The sequence below is a fragment of the Typopeltis vanoorti genome, chromosome 20 (assembly GCF_054136105.1).
Source record: "Typopeltis vanoorti isolate ZY-2024b chromosome 20, IOZ_Tvanoo_1.0, whole genome shotgun sequence".
Taxonomy (NCBI): Eukaryota; Metazoa; Arthropoda; class Arachnida; order Uropygi; family Thelyphonidae; genus Typopeltis; species Typopeltis vanoorti.
Window position 1 is genome coordinate 33,932,657 of NC_143568.1, and position 24,431 is coordinate 33,957,087.

The 24,431-nt window shown below is 35.6% G+C and overlaps 1 protein-coding gene across 2 annotated transcripts in view; it reads right to left on the bottom strand.

The window, feature by feature from the left end:
- The window catches only part of stmA (Protein EFR3 homolog stmA), a 382,799-nt gene that overhangs the window by 345,715 nt on the left and 12,653 nt on the right, over positions 1-24,431 (bottom strand). The gene's annotated exons all lie outside the window — the stretch shown is intronic.

Genomic DNA, 24,431 nt, shown 5'->3' on the forward strand with positions numbered 1-24,431 from the left:
CGGCTTCTGTCCACTGTTTTGACTGCTGTTTGCATTCTGGTGTGTAATATTAATCCAAGTCTCATCCATAGTAATAAATCAACACACAAAATCAGTTTTATTCTTGTTAAAATGCTCCAAGCAGTTTCATGCGAGTGCATTTTTAATCTGCTGTGAGCAAGTGAGGCAACCATCTTGTGCAAAGCTTTTTCATGTGCGATTCTTCATGCAAAATTTATCCTACACATTCTTTTGAAATGCCTACAGTCTCAGCAATTTCATTCATTTCGACTCACTGGTCATCCAATACCATAAGGATGTCTAAAAAGTGTTGTTACACTTTTTAGACATCCTTCACATGAATCATCTTCTAAGCTGGTACAGCCAAGTTTAAACTCGGCAGCCCTTTTCTTAATTGTCGAAAACAAAGAAGAAGAGTACCCATAAACTTTTATGAACTTCGAATGAATTTCTTTTGGTGTTAAACCTTCTTTTACCAAATAATTTTACAACCACACAATACTAAATTTTATCAATTTCAAGGGATACAGACAATACTTTTGCTTCAGGCAGCTGTATAAAACAAACTACTTAATGGAATGACTTGCAATTTCACATGGATGCTTATGACAGATGAACCAAGTCAGAAGAAAAAATCTCTTTCCAATAGTGTTGCCATCTATCGTCGAGGCTGAGAACTTTTCAGACCACCCTCGTATATCACCTTATATGGGTATATAAATTCATGAAAAAAAAAAAAAAAGCTGGGAAGATTACTGAGACTGCAGCACTTCCTTGTAAAAACTGAAAAGTCAATGTAAATTCATAGCTTTACTAGAGTAGTTAAAATTTGATGGGCATATCCTTTCCTTCATGTTTACATGGTGATCAGAATACATCTTCAAAAATTATGGAACCTACTGTGTTAGAGTAAAACTTCAGTTTTGGTACAACATGACAAAATTTCATGCCGGCTGGGGAATCGCCCAGTTAAACAAGGCCCCCATTGTTTTCACCAGGGTGAACAGTGAAAAGTCAGCTACTGGAGCAAATCAAAAAAAACACCCCAACGTAACATCACAATTAAAGATTGCTACTAACAACATAAGAAGCCTGAGTGGCAACGAAATGGAGCTAGCTGAGGAATTAGATAAGTACCAGATTGGCATATTAGGGGTGACTGAAACAAAAAAGACAAAAACTGGTGAGATCTTTCTGAGCAATAAATACAAAATGTTATATTCAGGTGATGACAATCAAGGAAAAGAAGGAGTAGCCATTGTATTCAACACTAAATACGAGGCTAATCTTCTTGAATGGCAGGCAGTCTCAAGTAGAGTGATATGGGAAAATATCAGAATGGGGAATTGGACAATAAGACTTATTTGTGCCTATGGTCCCACAGAAGGTTCTACTAAGGTAGAAGTGGAGGAATTTTTGATGATTTAGAGAAAGCAACTGACACAATGAAAAAGGAAAAGTTGGCCCTTGTTGGGGATCTAAATAGCAGAGTAGGAAATGATTGTGAGACATACAAAAATATTTTGGGAAAATTTGGAGAAAAGAGCAAAGCTAATAATAATGGCAAAGATTTGTTGGATTTCTGCTCAGGACATGGACTGGTTATTACTTACACCATGTTCCAACATAAAAATGTGCACAAATTCACATGGAGAGAAGAGGCAAGAAATAAGAAAAGTCTAATTGACTATGTTATTGTTGATAGTGATGTTTTCTCCCTTGTGCAGGACACCAGAGTGTAATGAGGATTTGAAATTGGAAGTGATCACTATTTAGTCTTGAGCAAGATAAAATTGAATTTCATATTGAAAAGAATAACAAGTAAGAAAGTTTTAAAGCGAATAAAAGTTGAGCAGCTCTAGATGTGAACTCTAGACTATAATACACAAAGATTATTGAAGAAAAAATGAAAGAATTTGAGAACAGGAACCAAACTTTAGAGATTCAGTGGCAAGCCTTGAAGAAATCCCTGATTGATTCAGCCAGAGAGGCTGAATGTTGTCTGCAAGGATAGAAAAATTAGAATTCCATTGTGAACTCAGGAAGTTAAAGAGACAGTGAAGGAAAAGAAGAAAGCATATCAAATGTTCCTGGCAAATAAGTCAGCTTGTGCTCTTAGAGAATATAGAGACAAATGTAAGAAAGCTAAACACTGTGTAAAACTAGCTAAACAAAAGTCCTGGGAGGACTTCGGCACGAACATAGAAAATAAATATCAAGAAGGTGGGAAAATATTTTGGAGGTTGTTGAAGAAGCTTAGAAATGAAGGAAAGAGTACTGTAAAAGGAGTTAGAGGTGATAAAGGTGACATGAAAATAGGAGAAAAAGATATCCTTGAAGTATGGAGTAATTACTTCGAGAAATTGCTAAATGAAAAAAGCAGTGATAGCACAGTGGTAAAAAACACTGACCAGGCATGCAGTCAGGAATACATATCCATACTTGAAGTAGAAAAAGCCATCAAAGGCTTAAAATGTGGAAAGACAGCAGGAGTAGATGATATTCGACCAGAAATGCTGAAGTATGGTGGTATAAAAGTCTTACAGTGGCTGCACTGCATAGTTGAGAAAGCCTGGACAGAGGGACGAATTCCCGATGATTGGAGTAGAGCTCTCATAGTACCCATATATAAAAAGGGAAATAAAACTGAATGTGAGAATTACAGAGGTATTTCCCTACTAAGTGTTCCTGGCAAAATCTATGCAAGTATACTTGAGAAACGTTTGAGAAGAATTGTGGAAGAAAAGCTGGGTGAAGAACAAGCTGGATACAGGCCAAATAGAGGCTATCAGGATCAAATCTTCACTTTACGACAAGTAGTCGAGAAAGCATGGGAATATAACAAAGATCTGTATTTAAGTTTTGTCGATTTGGAAAAGGCATATGACAAGGTGCCAAGAGAGAAGCTATTCAATACACTACAGTTATAGGGTGTCAATGGGGCATTATATCAAGCAATGAAAATGTCAACTGCATTGTGAACGGAGAACCTGTGGAACAAATAAAACATTTCACCTACTTAGGCACGATTTTTAGTGAAGATGGTAAATTAAATCTGGAAATAGACAACAGCATCAATAAAGCTGGTATAATAGGAAGTCAATTGAATAAATTCATATGGAATAAGAGAGAAATTAGTCAGAACACTAAATTAGCTGTATACAAGACAGTGTTCAAACCAGTTTTAACTTATGGATCTGAGAGCTGGGTCAAAAGTAAAACACTTGACCAAAGACTAGAGACCACAGATATGAGAATCCTGAGAAAGATTAGAGTCGTGAACAGATAGCATCAATGGCAATATCATATTAAAAACGAGGATATTAGGAAAGAACTTGACATTGTCAGCATCCAGGAATGCATTAGCAGAGCTAATCTCAGGTGGTATGGTTAAACAGAATGGGCAAGGAAAGATTGGCAAAACATGTGCTCTCTGCCAGGTTGGCAGGAAAATGACCCAGAGGAAGACCAAGATATAGGTGGATTGATAAGATAAAAAGCGCCTTAGATGACAGAAATATAAGATCTGATAATATTGGAGTATTGACAAGTAATAGACTGATCTGGAGGAAAATTGTAGATAGGAAGTTAGTAATGATGTAAATTTTTCATGAAGTGCTATCATATCCTATATACCCCTTGCAGGAATTTGATGATGATGATGATGAATATTCACTCAACGTTTCAACCTTCACATTAAGGTCACCATCTTTAGTATACACATATATACAAAGAAACAAACTGTACTACAATCTATATAGTATGCTGAAGTTACATTAGTCAACCATTAAAACTACTGGCCTGACCTCTGGTGAAAAAAAAAAAACCTTACTACATCAAAGCTAGAGGAAGCCTGTGAAATTTTGATTAATCAACCTAATAATAATAATAATAATAATAATATAGTGGCTTAAAAATCCCAAGAATTTGGATGGCATGCATTCAGCCCACTTAGTTCAAGCTTTTCAACAAACCCTGACTCTAAGCAATTTTTCATCTTTTATTGGCCACCATCTACACTGGTTTATTCTAATTTATGTAAAATTTTTTTTGTGTGAACCTGTTATTCTCCAGCTTAATTTAATTTAATTTTGTAACCTAATAGATAATAACAGGACTCTAGCTTTGATGTAGTAAGATTTTTTTTTTTTTTTTCACCAGAGATCAGGACAGTAGTTTTAATGGTTGACTAAATCAATGTAACTTAAGCATACAACGTAGAATGTAGTACAGCTTGTTTCTTTGTATATATGTGTATATATATGATGACCTTAATGTAAAGGTCGAAACATTGAGTGATTGTTTTGGTTTATATTAAACTGAAGTTTTACATTCTAACATGGTAGTTGTTCCAATAATTTTTGAAGATGTGTTGATGAGCATATATATATATATATATATATATATATATATATCTTCAAACTACTGCTAAATATTAAAAATGTATTCAGATTTTCTTTCCATATTACACTAACTCTGGTCTATAACATTAATTTGTTTTTAACCTGATCATATCTGGTCTCCAATTCAAGAAAATGGTCTTAGGCAGTATATAAAGGAGGATACATGATGATCAAGGGTTTTAGATCTGATTATTTCATCAGAAGATGTGATGAGTGGGGGTTTTGCACTTCCTTGCAATCAATGAGGGTTATCATGAATTGATCATCTGGCTTGTGGCTAGCCATATGAAGACTTCTGTGAGGAAAGGATATATGTGGAAGTAAAAAAAAAGCTAGTGATTACGACAAGCTTTGGAGACAGCTTGGAGCTATAACATGGAATGAGGAGTTGAGCAAGGAAAGGAAATAAATGCTGCTTGAGAACTGACAAAAAAAATACTTAACAGCATCAGTGTGTGAATGTATCCCAAAGGTCACAAGGATGAATAGGATAAATAATGGTATTAAGCATGAAATCTGGAAGAAGAAAGCACTTTGGAGGCAGCACAAGATGAATAATGATAATAATCAGTTGCACGAAGAGTATAAAGAGCAGGCAAGAAGGGTGATTCAGTTGGTAAGGATAGCAAAAGTGCAGTACGAGCAGAAATTAGCAAATCAGGCCAAGAAATACATAGGGAGTTTTTTTGAGATGTGGCAAGCAGAAAGAAAAATGATTATGGCAAGATGATGTTAATGGATGAAGGTGGTAGAATGGTAACTGCTAGGATAGTCCAGATACTCAGTGAGCAGTTCATCAGGGTGTTTCATCTCAATCAAGAAACTCTTTCTGGTCCATGGATGAACTCTCTTCAGCTGCCTTACCATCAACATCTGACATGTGGAGAGAGAGAGAGAGAGAGAACACTGGTCCAACAATCTCCCAACAAATGGCTTCCTGGTTGAAGATCCCTGTGCTCCATAGCCTGGTTTTGCTCTTCCTAGGAAGATTTAGTCATCTGTCAACAGGATCAGAACTAATCATGGCAGATGTGGCTACTACCTACTACACAAATGGAAACTGTCAGACCATCGTTATCGTGACATAGCCCAGACAATCACTCATATTGTGAATGACTCCTAAGGCACCAATTTCGTGGTAACCTCCAAGACATTCACGAGGTGATGGATGAGGCCCTGGATTGGCTTTCTGGACTAGACATTAACTTATAGCTGCATTGTATTCTTTGTGTCATAAGAATAAATAAATCCTCAAGGAGGTGAAATCAGAAGAAGGCACAAGAGGAGAGAATGAAATGGCAGAAGATTTACTGGAGAGCGAGCAAGACATATATGAGGAGTTAAGTAAGCTAGATGCCAGTAAGTCTTAATGTTAAACAGGCCAAACCAAAGTTAGAATCAGCTTTGGCCTGTTTAACAAGAGTTTTGCAACAGCACAAGTCCAAAAGGAGGGGAAGAAAGGTAAAATGTTCACACTTCACAAAGATTGTGATAAGGCTATAAATTACAGGCCAATCTGTATATCTAGAGTTGTATCTATGTATTTGGGAATTGTACTATTCCCAAAATAATGGCAAAAAAAAAAAAAAAAATTAGCATATGTTTGTTAAAAGGAGATTGTGTTTTACCAACTTGCTTATGCAATGAGCAAGTTGGTAAAACAGGTGACTACAACACCACAAGTTAGATGGGATTGGATGATAGATTTATTGAGTTAGATAGGCAACTGGCTCTCAGATAGGTATCAGTAAGTTGCATATCGAGGTACAGTATCCTGGAAGAAGAAAGTCACTAGTGGTGTACCACACTAGAAGTCTGTTTTGGTACCATTGTTATTTAATTTATATATTAATGATATTGGGATGGGTTTAACCAATGATAAGCTGTTCACAGATGATGCAAAATTGGGGAGGGTGATAAGGAATCAAGCAGATGCTGGGGCCTTACAGGAGGACTTAAATAGATTGTATGAGTGGGCAACAGAATGGAACTGTCGGTTCAATATTGAAAGCATCAAGTTCTAAAATTTGTAGGCAACAATGGGATGCAAAGTGAAGTTGTGAAGTCTTCACATCAGATTATGACAATGATGCAGAGAACCTTACATGTGTAGAAATAAAGAAGTTATGGTTCTTTCGTTTGATCAGGCCTCATTCTGGATTATTGGTCCCCTGATTTTCATGGTAATGAAAATATATTAGAAAGGGTCCAGAAAAAACTGACTAAGGTGATACCTGGTCTTTGGGATATGATGACAGATTGAGAGAATGCAGGTTGTAAAGTCTTGTGAATAGGAGGAAGAGAGTGGATATGATTGAGCATTTAAGTTGGTAAAGGGTTGATATTAGGTTAATGTAGAAGTTTTTCAGGGAATGTTAGAAGGGCATAGAACAAGGGGACATCCTGGATACTTTATAAAAAGCAGGTTCTTTGTATGGAGAGCTGTTTGTGAGTAAAATTGCATTGCCTATCATTAATGAGTGGAATGCAGATACATTGAATGAGTTTAAAGCAAAGTTTGATTTTCTTTGTGTATAACAGTGTTTACCTCCTGCAATGAGTCTTTTGACTACATGAAGGTTTGGTGTTAATAATTAATTACCAGGTTACTAACAGAAATAAATACCAAAGGAATTCAGTTCCAAAATAAAGGCCACTGGACAATTTTGAGGCTGTTCCACATTATCACACTGTCAACAATTCTACTCTATACTTAGGGGATTAATTTCACAAAAAAAAAAAAAAACTAATATTGGATCATTTTTACTTTTGTTTTTTAATCCCTAAAAGTTGTCTAAAGTTCAACATCAGAAAATGCATGTTTCAAGACTGAAAAACAACAATGCTTACTAACAAATAATAACAAAATAACATCACAAATACTATTCTTAATACAAACCACTAGGGAGTTGATAGACTCAATGTTGAATATCTCACTCAACAAAATGAATAGAACAATCTCTTGTCAAACTTCTTTAAATGAATAACTCAACCACAAACCAATCTATCTGTTCTGCCTTACACCAAAGGCGAAACAGATAGCCCAGGCTATCTCTTATAGCACAGAATTTGAAAAATCAGCAAACCACTAAACAAAACTCATACCCTTCTGGGGTAGATCAAAGCCCACTTAGTGTCTTTTCTCCTTGAATGTCTATATTCTTGTCAATGTGGTATTCAGTATTTTGGATAGGCAGACATTGACTACCTGGTCAGAAAACACATAACATAAAAAAAATACACATACAGACAACCAAAAAGAAGATTATCAAAATGTACTTTGGATAAATTTGACTTTATCAGATTCAAGAGAGAGACAAGTTAATACACAAATCCCACTTCAAATCACAGAGACTGTTCTTGGAACTGGATCACAGTTGCAGAAATGGCATAATTCTACATAAATCTTGATGCACTGCCTATCTTCTTGTGAACAGAAAGACCAAATCTGGTCTCTAGCTTCATACACATGCTTTGTTCTTTATGTGAATGAAGCTAGAGACCACATTTGTTCTTTGAGTGTGTGCCTTTTGAGTGTCCCAATAATGCTAGCCTGAGCTGGTGAAATGTTGGTGTATAAATGTTATTATTATTACGTGGCACCTCCAGGGAGTCCAAAGACTCATCGAGGGAGGGTACCTAGTCCATAACTCTCTATCTCCACCACTCAATCCACCAACTACAACGAACTGCAACTACACCAACACCAACACCACTAGTATTTTCACAGACAACCACAAACATCCATGCCCATGGCGACATTTGAACCAGCAGCCTTTTGGCTGGAGAGGGGATACACCAACCACTCGGCCAACCAGGCCAGCATGTCATTTGATGCTCCTTGGTTCGTTCGGAACTCACAAATTCATCATAAAGCTAATATGCCGGACATCCTTACTTTTCTTCAACATACTGCCTTAAAATACTTTGCTTAAGCAGGTACCCATCCAAATCAATTAATAAGGATCGCAGTCAACTATAATGAACATGATCCTATGAAGCACAAACGTCCTAAAGCAATTCTACTGAACCAAACTATTAGCCCCACTGTCCATAAAGGGTGAACTATATGCTAAGTAACTACTCTATCAGACTGACAGACATAATAAAGGGAGTAAAAAAACTAAGGGCTTGACCTCCAGCATATCAGTTTAGTCAATAGTAAAGAGAGGAAAAGAGTCTAGTGAGTTTGTGTAAATAAGATTCTGAATAAGACATTATGTAGTTGTACCTATTGCAGAGAGAATTAGTCATGATTTTATTAGATGAAATAGTTTATTTAATAGATATTATTTCTGGAAAATTTTCCAGGGAAGATGACACTCAGTCGAAACAGCTCACACCCCCGTTACTCCCACCCCTAATCTTGTTTCATCATATTCTATCCTTCTCCTTTTCCCAAAAAATTCACCACCCACACTTAAAACTCCAGGTTTTAAATTTCACATACCTTGTGTCTTACTTGCAATTCTCCCTATCTCTACATTTCCAACACCCCTCTTCCTTTTAGTCATACTTCAGTAATATCGTCATATGCTGAATTAATTTAGTTATTCCATGTATTAACAGCTAGAGAAATTTGAATATGAAAATATAAATTCTGCTAGCAGTAACAATAGGCTCTTCCTTCCTGTTTCAAACTGCCTTCACAAATGTTATTATATTCTTCATGTTGTAACCTTATATTATCCTCTGTGAGTGAAATATAAGGTTCAGAGGAGCTTACTAAATAAATATCTGGAGCATTTTTCAGTAGGAACCTGGAGTTAAATGTCCAAAGTCTAAAATGGATAGAACTTATGTTTTAACCACCATATTATGGAGTATAGTGAAATGTTCTTAGGTCTGGCTAGTCTGTATCAACCAAATACTCTGTCTACTCTTTCACACTGGTGGACCTGTTGGCAACAGAGGATACATCCCTTGACCAACAGACATTAAATCATCAGATCTGAGGAAATTATCTGCTAAAGTCAAGGTGTAGTATCCTCACAGCTCAGAGGAAAGCCTCTGTGCTAACAGATACCATTATTAACATATTAGGTGGCCAATGAGTTATTAACATATAAAACTAACAAATTAGGTGGCCAATGAGTTAATCAGCCAATGAGTTAATCATTATACCAACAATTGGTATAATGCCATCAAGTTACTTACTGGATGCCGGACTCTTTCAGCTCTGCTATCCGATATTGGCACATGCATGAAATCATACGCACGAAGCTACTTAACAATAGAACTTCAACACAGACTGCAGCTACAGTTCAAAGCTAACTGAATTTTATAATAGTCATTTTATAGTGATACGATGTTTCTTATAGTGTTTATTTGCTTTCTATGTTCCCATGCCTGAAGAAGTCGGACAATTCGATGAAACATGTTGCGTTTTGAATAAATTTAATTGTTATTCTGGTCTCGGTTATAGTCAGTATATATAAATATGAACATATCCCAGTACCAAGTTAATACTACAAATTGCTATATATATATGTGTGCGTGTGTGTGTGTCCGCATGGTTAGCCGAGTGGCCTTACGCTTCGCAACCATATGCCTGGGGAAGAAGGTTCAATTCCCGTCGATGACGTGAGGAGCTTAAGGATCTTCCTCAGCCATAGCCAAGTTAGCCAGTCTTGGGCGTGGACAGCAGGGTTTTTCCGCCAGTTTATCTGGGGGTTTTTCATCCCGCAAGCAGGCAAACTGGACCCGTGAACACACATGCTACAGTCATAAAAATACAGCAAGGAAGGCAATGGGAAACCACCTTGCATCACTGTCTCCCTAGTAATCAGCTGCAACCCTCTCAAATAGAGGAAGCCACAGGATCGGATCAGATATATATATATATATATTTATTTTTGTAATTTTTTATTTATTTATTTATTTTTGCATAGTCCGGAAACCCGCTTTCCAAACATGGAACTTTTTCAAGCTGCTTGAGGCCTCCAATAAGTGAGGCAGTGGTCTCACGCCAGACAATGAAATTCATCATCTAAAGAAACATCCATGCCCACGGTGGGATTCGAATCCATGACCTGTTGGTTGGAGAGTGGGTTTGCTAACCACTTGGCCAACCAGGCCAGCATCTACTTTGAAGATTTTAATGTTCCTAACTGCAATCAGCTTTCGTTTTTTTTTCTGTACTGATCCAACAGTATAAGATATACAACAGATGAACAATTTGTGTGAGTTCATCAGATAGAGATGCCAAGGCACTTATCACTAGTGAACTCTCACAAATTATTCACATGTTAACTTATAGAAATGCTCAGGTGCTGGTGTTTATTCATAACAGCATTTAGTATAAAAACTACCAGAAGAAACAACAATTAATTAACTATTGTTTCTTCTTCTGGTGGTGTTTATCCATGAAGCCCTGTTATGAACGATCACATGCCTAATGAAAGATAATTCTAACTCTCCAAAAAAACTTTTGATCTCTTCCTCACTGGCAACCCTTCTAGGTAAAACTGTGGATGTGTTTTCCTCTAGGCAATTCAGAATAAAATCTTGCCAATTTCTTCTCTATGGATCAATACTTACACAGCCACTCTCATCCATATGTTATCTGGCATAATAGATGATATTCATAAATTCACAGAAATAATCCAGCCTCATTTCACTGGCTGGATTATTTCTGTTTTTCAGTCCTCTGACCCAAGCATTTGCATTAAAAATATACATTAAGCAATTCCTACTGATATGAAAACATTCATTGGTCCATTCCACTTTAAAATCATATCCAATTTCAGTGTTACCAATGTTACCTTGGTTCTCCAAGAAGTGTGCTAATGCTGAGAGGGAGAGAGAGAGAGAGAGAGAAGAATCTAGCATATCACAATTGGCATTCATTGAAATCTCTATCTTCCTTTTCTGTTTATATGAAAGCTCAAAACAGTTGCAAAAAAAAATTCTCAACGCATCAAAAACTGAATTTGAGAGAACCCAAAGTAGGAAACTTGCATCATATCCAAATTGCAATCATGTTTTCTGATCTCTTGGGCAAGTGACTAGAAACTTTTGTCCAACCTAACTTCCATCTCTTTTGCACTTGAATGGTTCTATTGCATCATTAACCACAAAAATTATTCCTAACAAAATCAAAGGGACCTTGAGCACTGTATTAACACAGTCTCAAAGCCCCTTTTATTTTTCACCAGAAAGAGTAAAAGAAAAATCTTGTCTCAATTACATACCAAAAAAGTCTGTGGACTTAATGACATTTTGCTAACTCTATGTTATCTATCTTTACACTAGTAGAAATCCTATAGCATGAAATGTATCTCATATTCAACCCATTTCTAAGAAGGTTGCCAAACCTTTATAGTCCAATTTCTCTAGTGGTTAAATTCTAAACGAATAAGCTCTGAGGCCTTTAAAGTAAGGATCATAAATGTGAGGCTATTGCTAGATTGTCGCAACATTTTTTTAAATTTAATTTATTTATTTATTTATTCTGGTGGAGTTAAAGCCATTGGGCCTTCCCTTCACACACCACCAGAAACATTAAATACAAATACAAAATTACAAATTAATATAATACTTCTAGCATATTAATCGTAATCGTTCGTAAACAGGAGACTGTTGATATTGAGTTTATATACACATTCAAAACTGTAAACAATTGTTGAATAATAACACAATAATGTAGGCATAATTACTGTAAAGGGAGAAAAGTCACAAAACAGAAAAATGTTCCAGGTCAGTTCCCAGTGAATAAAATAGTTCCAAGGCCAGGCCCAAGACAGCCTCAGCTGAATTTAACAACTGAATTTCTCTCACTTCAGTTCATTCTAAAGTAACAGAGAAATCCATTAACAAATGGTTGCCTAACAAATGATTGCTAGCATGAATTCCACTACTGATGATCTACTATGGATCTTCTTGCTTATCCCATTTGGGAAAGGAAAAGTTTGAAGAATCTCACTTGGTTGCTGTTGGTATCTTTAAAGTTTCATTATATTTGGCATAAACACTTATTAAGTAATTCCCATCGTATGGTCTGGTTTTTGATTTCCAAATGGGTTCACATCTTTCCCCACTCCCCCTAGTCACACTTACATGTAATGATGAATGGATTGATGGAGATTTTTATCTCAAACTGTAGAACTAATGCTGGGGTTCCTGTACGTAGCTCTCTGTTGTTTCACCTGTTCTTTTCTTTCTGCATATCAATTCTCTCCAAATGACTGCAAATGCAATCCACAATTTTGAAGCTAATAATATATTCATTCTCTCAAAAAAAGATCTCTTTTCTTCCAGTCATACTTTTGACAATATCCAAATCTTCAGACTTCTCTTCTTGGCATTATTCAAATCTACAATCTTTCTTAGGATGCTTAAGGGTTAAAGCTGTATAACTGGGAAGAAATCACCATTTAAGCCTTTTAAGGAATGTGGAGAACGGACTGAGGCTTCTGACCTAATGTCCGATTCTCACCTTCTCATGATGCACCCAGCTAGGTATCTACCTGGATACTGAACGAATGAGGATGGGCTGGCAATTTGGGATTCAGCTGACCAAAATGTATTCTTACTGGCTTAAACCACAATGTAAAATGATGGTACAACATGACAGAATTTCATGCCAGCTGGCACGAAATTAGAATACTTATATTCTAATTTTGGTCTGACATTTCTTGTGTTTGGTGTAGTGTACCCAAAACACCACCCTAAGAATTCATGACTGTATACAGAAGAGAGCAATCTGCCTAATAGGTGACCTCACTCACTTACTTACACACACACACACACACACAGAATTTCTCCATTCACTTTTTTATAGGCATTTATGCATTCTGCTTATCATTTTATTTTTTTGAAGAGCCTCCATAGCTCAGTCAGTGTAACAAAGCTCTTTGGTTGGAAAGATGTGGGTTTATATTCTGTCAGATGTAAATTGCCCAAAACTCCTAATCAGGAGACTCAATCTATCTTGAATGGATGAGAACTGGACAGATGGATGGATGGAATTTTTTTATAGGTATTGTCATGGACATTGTTCTACTGAATTGGCCATTACCATTCCTCCACTTTTCTCTAAGGTCTGAAAAACCTCTAAAAGTTTCTGAAACCATCATCAGATTTTCCTTTATTCCATCTGCCTCTGTTCTTTAGAACAGCCCTCCTCATACCGTTTTTCCCAATAAATACAATCTGCAACTTTTCAAGAAACTTGTTAACACGTTCGCTGCCATGCTACTCGGGTATAGTTTATTACCGTACGCCAAGCAATTTCACTTCTTCAAGATCAGTACAGGTAATCTCGTTGCTGGTGGTAATCAACATACGAGTATATTCGTAGTTGGCTTGTGAGGCTCATATACCATCCATGAGTATACATACTTTCGCTGCTAGCTCCACACACCAAGCATTTTCACTTCTTCAAGGTCAGTACGGGTAATCTTGTTGCCGGCGGTAAGCATCATACAAGTATATTAGTAGTTAGCTGGTGATGCTCATATACCAACTACGAGTATACTCGTAGTTGACAGCAAACGTGTTAATAAATTACTTCTTTCTCCTCAACCACTTGCCTACACTCGGCACTATTCATTTTGGGGTCAGCGCAGGCACACACACATACATACATATATATATATATATTAAAAATTTCTTGGGACATCTCATTATCATACCCTCCATAATATTACTATGCGAGTGATATTTTTGGTTGTTTACATCGTAAGGTATTACAGATCTAGCAAAAGACAAATGACCTTCACACATATATATTTTGATAATCATATTAGACATGTTACATTATGAATATTATGGCATAAAACTTAAGGATCCAAGATGCAGCATTAATTACACACTAAGCTATGAATTAATACAAAATCATGCCATGATCCACATATTTTGTAGTAGACCCAACCCAAGTAGTTCGGGGCAATGATTTTTCCCACCCAACTAGTTAGATGAGAAGAATTCTCTTTAAAGATTCTTCTTGAAGAATATCTACTCCTTTCAGAGCCAGTCTAACTTCTTCCCAGCAGTTTCCTCTTCACTGGACTAATTACGTAGTCCACAATCAAACGTAGTCTACAAAGACCAGAGAAGGCAGGTGACTTGGTTGGTGAGGATAGCTAAAGAGAGGTATGAAACAGCAGTTAGCTAATGAAGCCCAAAAAAATCCTAAGGAGTTCTTTCAATATGTAGCCAGCAAAAGAAAGAATGATTATGGAAGGATGACATTGATTGGAGAAAATGGTATAAATACAGCTGTTGCAGAAGGTGTGGTGGAGATACTTAATGAGCAGTTCATAAAGGTCTTTCAATCTTGTAAATGTGATTTCATGGAGAGATTGAGAGCAGTTGATGATGGGGAAGAGCGACTGACTAAGTGAGCAACAGGTGTATGGGGAGTTGAGCAAACTAGATGTAAATAAGGCTGTGGAACTTGATAATATATCACCATGTATTCTGAAGGAATCTGCAAGGGAGTTGTGCCACTTCATAAAGGAGGTGATAGAACTCAAGCATCAAACTATAGGCCTATCTGTGTGTTAGGTGTTGGTAGTTAAGTTGTTGGAGAAGCTAGTGAGAACTAGGATCCAGAATTGGGTTGACAACAATGGTATTATCTTTGATGGACAGCATGGATTTGCTAAAGGGAGGTCGTGTTTTAATAATCTACTTACTTATTACAATAAGGTGACTGTTTCCATGGACAGAGGAGAAGGATTCACAGTAATATACTTAGATTCTGCAAAGGTTTTTGATAGATTACCGCATGATAAGTTGATAATCAAACTGGAGTGGATGGGGTTGGATATTAGATTGGTGAAGTGGATTGGAGACCGGCTATCTGATAGGTATCAACAAGTTGTGTATGGGGGAGCGATATCCAGGAAAAGGAAAGTTACTAGTGTTGTGCCTCATGGGTCTGTTTTAGGGCCATTGCTGTTTGACTTGTATATTAATGATATTGGTGAAGATTTGGATGGAGATATATAGTTGTTTGCAGATGATGCAAAGTTGGGATGAACCATGAAGAGTAGTGAAGATGTTGTGGCCTTGCAAGAAGACTTGAATAAATTGAGTGATTGGGCACGGTAATGGGGATACGAGTTCAATGTTGCAAAATGTAAGGTTTTAAAATTTGGAAAACAAAAATGGGATGCAGAATTTATGCTCGGTGAGGATATATTGCCGGAGGTGGAGGAAATAAGAGATCTGGGGATGATAGTGGATAAGGATCTGAAATTTAGAGGACACATAGCCAAAATTGTGAAGACAACACAAAGGCTTCTGGAAAGGCTACTATATTATTCACTTTGGAACTTTTACATTTTCAAGACTCACAATACACAACCAACATAAATCTATAACTGATACTATGAGAAACCTGCCTGCCTCCATAGTCAGGATGATAAACTATTACCTCCACAACCACCTGCACTTAGATCTGCTAATGTAATTATTATCAAATCTTAAAATTCTTAACTTTTCACATTTCCTTTAAAACACACACACATGCAGTAAGTAGTACTCATCCCTCAGTACTCAATGTATTCTCTTTCATTATATCTTTATGTTGGTTCCTTGTTTATTAAGAAATGAACATGTTCCTATAAGTATTTTCCTAGCTTTCGTGTTTTATTTAATCGTATATCTATAGAAGAACAATACAACAATCAATATAATACAGCAGTGGTACTAAGTTAATCTTCCATATATAATACTAATAAGAGTGAATTATAGAATGTTCATTATGAAAGATTAACAATCCAAAATGATTGTGTTATTTAGCATCTTTGCAAAATTAAAATTCTACAATGCAGAATCTCTTCCCATTAATGAATACAATGATCTGAAGAAGGATATTAAAAATTTCTCATCCAAACTTCATACAAATATGGGTTAAATTATTATCACTTAATTTTCAATAAAATACATGATACCTTAAACTATTAGGCAACAAAATAGGTATAAAACAAACAGCAGAAATTTTAAGCTTTCAAATTCTAAAAAACTATTACAGGTATTATATAAATAATCAACTTATAGAAAAAAGATTTCTTAAAAGTTCTTAGGACTTACAATCAGGTGGATCACACTGCTTAAGCAGTGACCCCAACCATTTAGGTTGGACACAACACTGAAGCCCAGGAGGAAAAAGTGCCATAATGGAAACTTGAAATCAAAACTTACATGTATAGAATGTGCATACACATTCAGTTTATTTCAATAATGGAAGACCAGAGGAAGACTATGTTGAAAATAGCTTAATTTCATTCATTCTGAATGTTATAACATACTCATGATGAAAAATAGTTTTCATCAGAGGTTCAAAACAAGCAACAAGATAAAATAAAAATAAATAAATAAAATAAAATTAACTGAAATTTAGACAATGCAGAATTTACTATCACATATTGTCTCTATGGTTCAATGTAATAAATGTGCAAGATTCCATACAGCTCGTAATGAAGCAAACAGCCAGAGAGTTGGCCTTTCCTTTACAGTTCTCGTAGCACCCTGTTTTATTTGTGATGAACAAACTCTCATCTGGATCATTTTTGAAATGGCTTTTCTAATAACATAATGTTAAAACTAATTGAAAAGGTGAAGTATTAATCAGGCAGTGTTCTTATTTGAAATAATACATCATTGATAGCAAAAAAATAAATAAAGAAAAGAAAAGAACCACTTAAAATTATTCAGATGAAGAAGTCAGTATTAAAATATATTTTAAGTAAAAAGTTCTTATCTTCCCCTAGCTCAATAAGTCCACAGATGATGAACAGAAATCAGGAATAAAAGAGCCAAAGCAACTTGTACGTCATGTCACACAGACATACACACGCTGCCTGCAATGCTGACACCGGTATTGATTAAAAGAGGAAGAGTCTAACTCAATGCAGGAGAGGTAAGGACAAATATGCAGCTCAGAAGGACAATGTGTGCTAACAGCTGGAAAGAGTTAGTAAGCACAACTTCATAAAGTCTAAATTTTATTTACCTACTAAAAATGACCATTATATTTGAATACTTATAACTCAGTTTCATTTTAAAATTATGATATGAATAATGGTTTAACACATGTAAAAATCAAGATTTGTTATTTATTGATGTATGTGTTAAATTATTATTTTTAACATGTCAGATAGGCCTGTTCTGCTAAGAAGTTAGTTTAAAATTATGGTATCTAATCAAACATTAGTTCAGTGAATGATTCCCATTTTGTATAATGGAAAATTAATGTTATAGATCTAATCAAACATATTAGTTCAGTGAATGATCCCAATTCTGTAAAATGAAAAATTAATGTTACAGATTACATGAGCATAACAAAAATACACAAAATACTATGCAGATAAAATGAAACTAAGGAACACAAAGAGAAACTTTTTGGAAAACAGTCCTGGAATAAAAATGGTGAAACAAAAATGCAACAAAAAAAAATATACAATAAATATTGTGACCTGTAACAAAAGCAGAACAGCTTTTAAAGAAATAGAATTACACAAAATTAATAGAGGCAGGTTTAAAATTGCAGTAATCACAGAAAGCAAAAAGAACTCAAACTTATATTGGAACCAGGAGAAGAGCACAGATCACAGGCAGGCAGTCATAATTTAGTTTCATAAATTTATTAGAGGATGTACACTATATTACAGAGTCAGGTGAAGTGTGATGATAGCAATAATAAATATAAGAATACTGCCAATGCATTGATTTTTTTATATACAAATGCTAGGAGTATTAGAAATAAAAGGAATGAGTTTGTGGCATTGACTGAATCAGACTCTCCAAAGGTTGTTGGTATCAGTGAAACTTAGTTAACTGAGGAGGATGTTCTAATAGGGATAGAAATCAAAGAGCATAGGATATTTTGGCAGAATAGGGAAGATCAATATGGTTGTAGAGTGTTACTCATGATAAGAGATGAACTGTGCCCATCAGGGTGGAAAATCATAGTGGAGATAACGTTAACTAATGGCTTCTTCGAGAATATAATATGGTATGAAATAGATGTTTATATGGCAAGATATTGGTGGGATGTTGCTATAGACAGGGAATCAGGGAATATAACTGGTGATGAGCAGGAAATATTTAGGCAAATTAGTTTGGCAAGTGCAAAGTAAGTGATCATTATGGGGTACTTCAACTATAGCGATATAAACTGGGCAAAGAAGACAGTGTTATTTTTTTTATTAATCACGTCACATCAGCTGTTTCAGTTATTTTATAAAATCTGTCAGCTGAACCATTTATGTTTGTAAAGAGTGTATTTACACTGAGTTAAGTAATTACATAAGAGTTCAATCCAATTGGTGCAATAATTTTTAACTCCATTTCTTTTAGAATACGGAAAATTATTGACTTGAGATCAAATAAAAAAATATATACATTTTAAATAAAATTAAATAAATAACTACAAAACTAAATGAATCCAAGGCCTTCCAAAATAAGTTTACACTTTAGAGATCTCCTTTTCTTAAAAGAATAAAATCATTCACACTCTGACTCATTCTATTACTGGGTTATTTAACATATATTTAATCATGTCTAATAGACTGAACATTGCTTTCATAACAAATTTCTACAAACACGTGTTTATTAGAGTCAGTTTCTTGCATGAGCCTTTTCCGAAAACATAAAACTACCACTTCACTTCTATGTGATTTTTTTTTTTAATTTTCTTACTTGCATACATTTGTTAAATCATCCTCCTGTTTCATTGGAGTATAAATAATCTTACCTCATGCAGTTTGATATGATGTACAAATCACCAGCTTTTGTATTTTTTTTTTTACCAGAGGGGAGGGGGTTCTTTTACTATTTCATAAATAAAAGTATCAAGGTAGAGATGTTAAGCCAATAGAATAGGAACAGATCTGACATCCTTTAGAGAGAAGACAAAACTTTCATATAGTTATATATTTTTTCTAGAAATTTTCCATGTAGCATTTCTGCAAACATTGAATTAGAATGTTACTCCAATATCTTCTTTTATTTACTAATCATTTGTTGACAGTCTCAACTCTTCCTTTTAAAGGATCCATATTGCTACAATTTCCTTCTAGAATCATCTATTAATATATACTTCCAACTGTCATGTTTGCCTAAAACTTCCTAAAAAATTAAATTCTCTGGACATTGTTCTCAAATTTCTGATTTCTCTCTTGTGTTTCATTACACCAGTGCTGAATGCTCTCTCTATCAGCTGTCAATCACCCATCAATCTCTTGTTGACCATGTGCACTTCATGTAAATGGCAAGTGAGAAGTTAGGTAGTAATGGCTGACATGTTGTCGTTGTTAGCAAAAAAAAAAGAGAATGTCCTTACAAAGAATGACAGATATCTCAACACTTAACAATTGTGAATTACAAAAAGAAGACTGAAATTATTACAACTATCAAAATCTAGTAAGTACATCAAATTACAAATGCTTTACATTTCATTTGAAAATATGAATAATGGATACATGGCAAGTGCCAATCATATGTGTTATGAAAGCAAAATCAATAATATACTAACATAGAGAAACAATTGTAAAAATATTCATAATTTTAAATTATGATTATTTTTATAATCATAATTTAAAATTGAGCTGAATTTTTGGTTTCTTCAGAGTCCTAGGTGGCATGTGGTTGATGGAACAAGCGTTTTGGATTTGGTCATAGCATCCGAGGATCTGATTGTGACTGAGATGTCATACTTATCTCACATTGGTGGGAGTGAAAGTGTAATCCTGATGTGGTGGATGAACAGATATGTGCAAATTTCAAAACAGAAAGAATTTATGTGGAATTATAAGCAGGCAACTATCATAGACTCAGAAACTAGCTTGCAGCAATGCAAGCTGGATGAAAGAATTTGATGGAAGAGAAGTCATTAGTGCATGGGAGATACTTAAGAAAAAGTTAACAGAATTGGCAGATTGTATGCCTAAAGTGAAGAAGATAAAGCAATTTAGAGTCAAATGGATGATAGAAGTAATAAAAGAACACCTGATTCCAATCTCCATCCAGCAAGGTAATCCTTGCTGGATGGAGAGTGGAAGAGCAAAGGATGAGGGTAAGGCATACACTGTTATGTTTTGGATTTTTCAAAGCATTTGACCAGGTGCCATATGACAAGTTGGTTTTTTAAGTTGCAACATGTGGGTTTGGATATGAGGATAATGGATTGGGATGGTGACTGGCATCTCTGGTAGATATCAGTATATGGGAGGCAGCAGCAGCAGAGAAGAGGAAGGTTACAAGTGGAATTCCACAGGGTTCAGTACTGGGATTGCTGCTGATCAATCTTTGTGTAAATGAAATTGTCACAGGACTACAGGAATTTGTTCAGTTGTTTGCAGATGATGTGAAGCTTGTGAGGATTATTAGTAATAGTGTTCATATCCTCTTTAAGAGGATTTGAATAAGCTGGAAAAGTGGACAAACGAATGGGGATATCAGTTTAATGAAACTAAATGTATGGGTTTTAAAATTTGGGATCCACAGATGGGATACTTCATACTCACTTAATGGTGTTACACTGGAAGAGGTGAAGGAAGCAATCTCAGAGAATTGCTGTGCAATATAGAGGGAGAACACTGACCACACTGGGTTTGAATTCAGTCCACAATGGGAAAGAATATTTATAAAGGCTTTTAAATAGAAAATAAATGAGCAGTGTCACATAGAAATAGCACAATTCCTTTACCCCCCCCTTTCCAAGAAAAAACAGACAGACTGGCAAGAAAACATGCACTGATAGCATGTTTTCCGAGCACAAAATAGGCTCTGGAGATAAGATTTACTACACTGTCATTAAGAGAATTAAGTTTATAAAAAAGTCAAGTTAACTTGATTAAGAAGTCACTGAGATATGCCAAGGAGGATGGAGCAAGATCCAGCTCTTTCAAATAATAGCATTTTCTGAAAAAGGCAAAAACTCTAAATCTTTCCGAAACAGAACGAAATGTGTTATCTTGAAATATGCCAAACATGGGATTTCTTGCTTCTCATTTTGTGTTTCAGCATGAAGCTGTCCATGAAAAGAAGAAAAGGGATAAAAATGGTGGCCCCAAAGTATAAATTTGGATCAGACAACACCTGGATTTCTGTTATCCGTTTAATCCTTGCTTGGTTTATCTTCCTGACTCCGAATATGCTGTTCGATACTGCTTCTCATAAATTATCCCTGATCACTTCACATTCACTAGTTACATTCCTTCCTTGTAGCTTCTTATGCTATGGCACTGCTTCAAGTTGTCACCTAAATTTGTGGCAGGGGTTTGAAGAGATGAAGTAACCTTGTAGGAAATACAAAGATAGATAACAAAAAGTATATCAGGACTGTACAATGTTGATTACGAGGACAGACTAAGAGCATGCAGAATTTGGTGGATAGACAATAAAGGGGATATGTGATCGAGATATTTAAGCTATTGAAAGGTTATTATTGAGTTAACAATAAGGAGATTTTTTATATGGTAAAACAAAGGGAATATTTGTTACTGGTTACCCTCTTATCCAGCACTTTGCATTGCTCATGAGCAATGCAAAGTGCCAGATAAGAGGGTAACCAATACAGTAAGGAAAGTCAAACCTGATTATGAGAGAAAATTAGCTCAAGAGGTCAAAGTAAATCCAAAAGAGCTTTTTTCATTATGTAGCAAGTAAGAGGAAGAATGATTATGGAAAGATAACTTTACTCAGTGCCAATGGTAGGAAAGTAACAGAAGCAGAAGAGATAGTTCAGCTACTAAGTGATCACTTTGCAAGGGTATATTATCTGCCAGATAAAGAATGCAGTTACTGATGTGAGAATTGAAGTGGACAAACTGGAGGTGCTCGGTATATGGAAAAATTTCAATGTGAATACAGCAGTTGAACTGGGCAGCATGTTAGCTCACATGTTACAAGAATATACAAGAGAACTGGCAGTGCCTCTAACAAAGTTGTTAGGTCTCAGCTCTGGCAAGATTCCAAGGGAGAGGAAAGAGAGTAACATAGTTCTATTATATTAAGGTGTCTCCAAGACAGAGTTAGCAAATTAAAGACCCATTAGTAGCTCATGAGTGGTGGTTAAAGTATTGGAAAAGCTAGTTAAAGGTAAAATACAGGAATGGGTGGACAGAAATATGATACTCTGTAGCAATGTTTCCCAACCTTTTTGAAGTCGCAGACCCCCTGTAGCGAATGCTAATTCACCGCGACCCCCATAAAATCAAAAATGGAAATTTTTTATATTTTACATATCATAAAGCTGAAGTAATAAATCACAATTTTACAACACTAAATGTGTCATTTATGACAATGCAATACTGTTATAAATAGAGATATTTGCAAGAATATGAACATATCAATTAGGCCAGGTATGAACAACAGGTGTGAGCAACATGATAAGATAAATTTTAATGAAAATAAACTATCCCACGGACCCCCTCTGAATTACTCGCGGACCCCCCCCCAGACCACAGGTTGGGAAACACTGCTCTATTGTGAGCAACACAGCTATGTAAAAGTCCTCCCTTAGTAATATTCACATTTTATAATAAAATGACAGCAGAATTGGATAAAGACTAAATAAATGGTAATACCATGACACTGCTGGACTCTGCAAAGGCATCTGACAGAATAACATGATAAAGACTATTATATAAGTTAGAGTAAATGGGAATAAAGCTAATTGCATGGATTATAGGGTGATTGAAAGACATTAGAAAGTGGTGTGTGTGGTGGAGTGGAATCTAGGTGAATGAGGATAATTAGTGGTGACTCGAAGCTCTGTACTAAAATCACAACTCTTTAAATTAAAGATACCAAGAAATTACATACTTGGTTTAATCCTTTATCCAAGTGTAAGCACTTGGATAAAGCCTGAAGTATTTTCAGGACTGGGGCAACTCATGGTAAAGGTGGTATGACTTCACATCGCTTGCCTTAGTATCCCATAATGCAAAGCACATCTCCTTGTGGACATGTATAATGCTCTGCATTATGGGAAGGGTCACTACCCAGACCGGTTTCGACCTTTACTGAGGTGAAAAAGTAAAGGGTTGCTCATCATAGGCATAGAGTAGTTAGTATATGGGGTGCAAGAGAGCCTGATAGTATTAGGAGAAAAAAAAACAGATAGATAGCATGAGAGAGAGAGAGAAAAGGCCTCGGATCGTTTATATCATCATATAGCCAAAGGCTATCAGTTTTCCTTTTTCACCAATCTCATATAGATGAACAACCAAAAAACCGAAGAACAAAGATGACTGATACCCAGGTGGTTAGTCCCATCTGGGTTAACTGCCTTCAGTTGGACTTCTCTGCCTGGGATTGCTCTCCAGTCATTCCTGCAATTGACTATAAGACTACATTGAATTAAGAGGATGGCACTATTTAAAAAACCTCTCATAGCAATGAGGCCTCTTCAGCACCAAGGTTAAAGTAATATAGAAGTCATGTTTTCCTATTCCAGTTGCCAAAAGGTGTCACACCTAATTATTAAATTACTCTTGATTAGAGAAAGGTTGATGGAAGTTTTTTCACTTGGTTATACTATAAATTAAAGATACCGAGAAATTGTATACCGGGATGTAAGCACAACTCTTTAATTTGTATATTAATGATATAGGAAATGATTTAAGGTAGGATATTAAGCTGATTGCTGAATATGCAAAACTGGGGTGGGCAATAGTTTATAAAGATCTTGTAGATATCCTACAGGATGATTATGGGCAAAGGATAATGGTTATCAATTTAATGTGGTGCAAAATGTAAGGTTATGCACTTGGGAATGAAAGGATTGCATACTCCATATCATATTGATGGTACTGTATTACAGGAATTTGATAAGGCTAGGGAGATGGGAGTGATGGTGGACAGAAATCAGAAGTTCATAGAATATATTGCAAAACTTGCCAAAAAAAGCTCAAAGGATTTCTTAGATACTGAACAACACATTGGAAAGATTTGGTCTACTGGGAATGAAAAGATTACATACTTCGTATCACATTCCATTTCCTGGAGATAAGTGACCATGCTGGTAACAGGTCTCTAGAATGCTCCTTATGAGGACAAATTAAGGTATGT